The sequence below is a fragment of the Sapajus apella genome, unplaced genomic scaffold, assembly GCF_009761245.1.
Source record: "Sapajus apella isolate SASKATOON/1434 unplaced genomic scaffold, GSC_monkey_1.0 scaffold128, whole genome shotgun sequence".
In the NCBI taxonomy this organism is placed as follows: domain Eukaryota; kingdom Metazoa; phylum Chordata; class Mammalia; order Primates; family Cebidae; genus Sapajus; species Sapajus apella.
Window position 1 is genome coordinate 3,966,727 of NW_022437068.1, and position 4,880 is coordinate 3,971,606.

Genomic DNA, 4,880 nt, shown 5'->3' on the forward strand with positions numbered 1-4,880 from the left:
GGTTTCACCATATTGCCCAGACTGGTCACAAACTCCTGGGCTCAAGCAATCTGGCCAACTTGACACCCCAAAGTGCTAGAATTACAGGCGTGAGCCACTGCACTGGCCCATAAATATTTCTCAATTCCCCTTGGTACCCCCTTAAATGACCCAGGAAAGCCAAAGGGGGCTGGAATGGGAGACATGCCCTCCTCCAGATGGGATAAATCTCTGTGAAAAGTACTTTCCTCCAGGGAATAAGCTTTGTTATGGAGAAGACTCTGATTACAAAGATGATTCTTCCCATCCTCTGCTAGAGCCACCAGAGGGTCTTTCTCAGCTCTTCATCAAGAGAACCAAGTAGGGTAAAACCCAGGAAAGTGTGTTGCTCATTCCCATGCTAGTCCACATTCAACCTCCAGCAGTTCATCAAAATTACCGTTTACGTTTTCCTACTAGTATGGCTCCAGTGGCTTCTGCTCCAGGCAATCAGATCTTGCTGACTCTCTGGACTCACCTCTCTCCAGATTTTGGGATGGCAGTTTGCCCTGCAAACTTAGCTCTCTAAAGGGCCCAGGAAAGGCCATTGATTTTGTTTGCCCAGCTTTTTCTTGTGGTAAAGATAGGATAACTTTCACACTCTACATGTCTGAGCTGAAACCAGAAGTGCCTTCTGAAGTATTTTTACAACTACGCTAGGCTTCCTGAAGAGTTAGGCCAAAGTTATTCATCTTAAAGTCCACAGGAAGCACTTACTAGGGATGAGACACCGTATTCCATGTTAGAAACATGGGTGTCCACGTACAACACAATCTAGGGCAGCTTGGGTTTTGCAGTCAGACAGACCTAGGCTGGAAACCCAGCAGTGCAACCCTAAGCAAGCTTAACTTTACTACTTACTCATTTCTGCATCTGTAAACTGGGGTTGTTGGGAAGACTGAGGTAAGTCATGCATAATACTTAGCACTCAGTCTAGCCTACAGTGAGCACTACATATAATATTCTCCCAGTTTAGGAATCTACATAGGCCCTAGGGAGGTATCAGTTTCAAAGATATGGGTAAAGTCACTATCAGAAACCAACTTGGCAGCACCCAATCTCATTCCCCATTGACCATTTCTGCCACCTTTGAGCTTGACACAATGCTTGAGCACTCACCACCACCTGAGCCAGCTACTTGCTACTGAGGGCAAAGTCAGTCAGGCAGATCTGGATTGAAACCATCATTCCATCACTGAACTGGCTGTGTGGCCTAACCCAGGCTAATCTCTCTTTAACTTTTCTATGTCTGGGGTCAGATGAACAGCTGAGTAACTACCTCACACGTATGCTGGTAGTGCTAATGGATGTAAATGTGGTCATGCAGAGGTGGTGACTGGCACAGATGGCAGTCATAAGGTTCCTCAGTCTCTGAGCCTCAGTTTCTTCCAGTGTGAAACAGGGACGATAGGATCATTAAGAGATCTGCACTATGCTTGTGTAAAACTGTTCATTTAACCAGCACTGCAGGAATATCTGGGGATAAGGGCAGAACTGGAACCCATATCTATCCCCTGTTCAGAGCCCAGTGACCTTCATTTTTTCCAGAGGACTTCACTAGACAAACAACACAGGAGCTGGAACTATCTTCTGATACTCAGGTGGTTGTCATCAAGAAAGGAGAAGGGATGTCATCTGATGATTCTCACTTGTAACACACGTGCACACAGACACATACAACCCCAACCTCTATCTCAGATTTTATTTTATTTTTTAAAAAGGCTCCAATACAAGGCCCCAGAGTAGTGCATGCAAATCAATGACCCTCAAAGTGACAGTCATTGTCAGATAACAAGCACAATCTGCTACAGTCTGTAACCTGGTAAAATGATCACAGACTTTTCCTTTTGAGTCCCATCACCAAAAATGCTAATGTCCAACCTACCACACAGCTCACAATGACTCAGAGGTACATTTTAGTATCTGAACAGCAAAGACATATTGAGCTGCAAGTACAATGAGTAAGTATCCTTAGTGTATTAGACAGGGGGAAATACAAACAAGGCATAAAAGGGAAAAGCCAACTTCACCTGATGCCTGAATCCCAAAGTCTCTTCCATATTTTCTCATGATCTGTGTCTAGGGAGATCTCATGATCTGCTATGCCATAACAAGACATTGCTCATTTGGTGATGAGACAGGGTTGTTTGCCTTGGAAGATTACAGGAAAGGTGAATATTCAAGAGGTAAGAATTTGAAGTTGTGGTTATAATAGATAGGCCAAGTTTTCCCTGCTGTCAACCCGTCTCTGTAAGTCCAGCTTTATGCCTGTATAAATTCTGTGAGATGGTATAGCTGATGGTTAGAGAATTCTAACTCCTGTGATGTATTTACAGGAAAATATAATCATGGAAGAATTAAGTGGAATAATTCATAGAAGAATACAACAATGCATAAACTCAATCAAATCAAAAGAATATGATTTTAGTTTGGTTTAGTATATTCAATGAGTTGGTGTTTTTTGTTGTTTTTTGAGACAGTCTTGCTCTTGCCACCCAGGCTGGAGTGCAGTGGCGCAATCTCATCTCACTGCAACCTTCCGAGTTCAAGCAATTCTCATGCCTCAGCCCCTCTGAGTAGCTGGGATTACAGGCAACCGCCACTACGCCCGGCTAAGTTTTGTATTTTTAGTAGACACAGGGTTTTACCATGTTAGCCAGGCTGGTCTCGAACTCCTGACCTTAGGTGATCCATCCGCCTCGGCCTCCCAAAGTGCTGGGATTATAGGCCTGAGCCACTGCCTGGCCAGGTTTTTAAAAATAGTTAAAAAAAAAAAAATGTTTCTTGTGTGTTTTTCAGTGCTGTTACTTATAGATTGCCACCTGAGGTGATCTGAGGGAAGAGGTATGTTTAGTGAATTGGTCTTAATCAAAATCACCAGCTAATTAAGAGAGAAATGTTCTCATAAGAAAAATAATTATGAGGGAAAGCAGCAATTAGCTTCTGGAACTACCTGCTTTTCAATTCATCCTCGTCAGAGAAATGAGAGCCTAAGCAGGGAGGAGCCTACCGGCCATCTGGGAAACCCTCTAGAATAACAGAGAAATGTCATGGGCCTCAGGGAAGAAAAGAGGCCTGTGCCAGGCAACATCTTAGATGCCTGGTTGCCAACTTCTCAAAACCCATAACAACCAGCAGGGTTGCTGACCGGCTGACCTTCGTTAACCCACTGGTATGGCTATTAGTGAACAGGTCCCAAATGCAAAGAGTCCTTCATACACTTCTACCCACTCCCTGTGCCTACAACCCTATACAAGACCTTTTCATTCAACCCAAAGACTAAGAAATGTGCTAAAGAAATGTGAACAACATCAACAGAAATACAGATTATTTTTTTATCAAGAGAGTTCAAACATTCCCATTACCAAGAGCGGTCTTCACCAGAATGTAACACAATGAATTTCAGTTCTCACACCAGTAACCAGTGAAAGTATGGCCTAGAGTTAGTTACAGGGCATAAAGTGACTAGTGGTCAGTTATTGTTCATTAGTTAAGATGAGTAACTGCAGAAACTCTACCCAGAGCTGAGCATATGTGGGTATGACATCAGATGTCAGTTAAGGGTTATGTTTCTATAAACCAAAGCACCAAAGCGAAATTAACAACTTCCCTTTCTGGCCTTAATTGGCCAATAGTCTAAGTACTATGGTGCTACCAGCATGATCCTGGATTGTGCTTCTTCAAACATTTCAGGTTCTTAATACTAATATTGTTAATAAAATACATCATTAGGGTGGGTGCAGTGGCTCACACCTGTATTCCCAGCACTTTGGGAGGTGCCAAAGTGGCGGATCACTTGAGACCAGCAGTTTGAGACCAGCCTGGCCAACACGGTGAAATCCCGCCTCTACAAAAAAACAAAAATTAGCCAGGCATGGTGGCACACACCTGTAATCCCAGCTATTTGGGAGGCTGAGGCACAAGAATTGCTTGAATCCAGGAGGCCAAAGTTGCAGTGAGCTTAGTTTATGCCACTGCACTCCAGTCTGGGTAACAAAGACAGACACTGTCTCAAAAAAAAAAAAAAAAAATCTCATCAGTGCCCCAGCTCAGGACAAGATGAACCAAAATGGAACCAAAATTATTTTAATTTTACCTTCTGACTCTGGGAAGCTTCCCTTCTTCTGGCGATGTTCCGCAAAAGCTTCCAGATCATCGATTCCTAAATTAGAGACTAGGCCTTTTAAGCAGACCCAGATCAGAGTAATTTTGCCAAGCTCTGGAGGGAGATTTCTCCAGTGACAGAGAATTGTTCCATTAGAACAAGAGTGGTGAAACTCTTCTCACAAAAAAAGTTAACCACTCTTATTTTCTAAAAAGCTCAGGACCAGATTCACATTGATACCCCTGCACTGGGAGCTTAACTTCCTGAAAGAGACAAAAAAGAACTTAAGCTGAGAAAATAGACCCTAGTAAAATATTCCTGTCACCCTGCCTTAAAAAGAGGTGCTGGGCTCTCCTGCATCTAAAGTCGCCCCTTTATATAGCAGCACCTCCCCATTCTGCTGTACTGACAGGAAGCACCAAGCAGGGGAGAGGCGGCCCCACGTGAAATGGAACTCACAGCCTACTAGGGATGGACTTCTGTCTGAGCAGAATACAGCTCAATGGAATCTATCTTCTCTGTCTTGGCTAAAGGAAGGTCTCTAAAAAGGCTGCCCTATAATACTGCATAAGGACCCAAGACGAGCAGTAGCAAATGGACCCAAGAGGTGCATAGCAGCCATTTCTGCCCTGGGCCCAACAGAGCTGCATTTAGTTATATCTTGGTAGTAAAAATGTAAACTCCCTTCAAAAGTGGTAAACCTCTGATTACAAAAACATAATAATAAACAGGAAAAACAGCAAATGAATGCTGATTC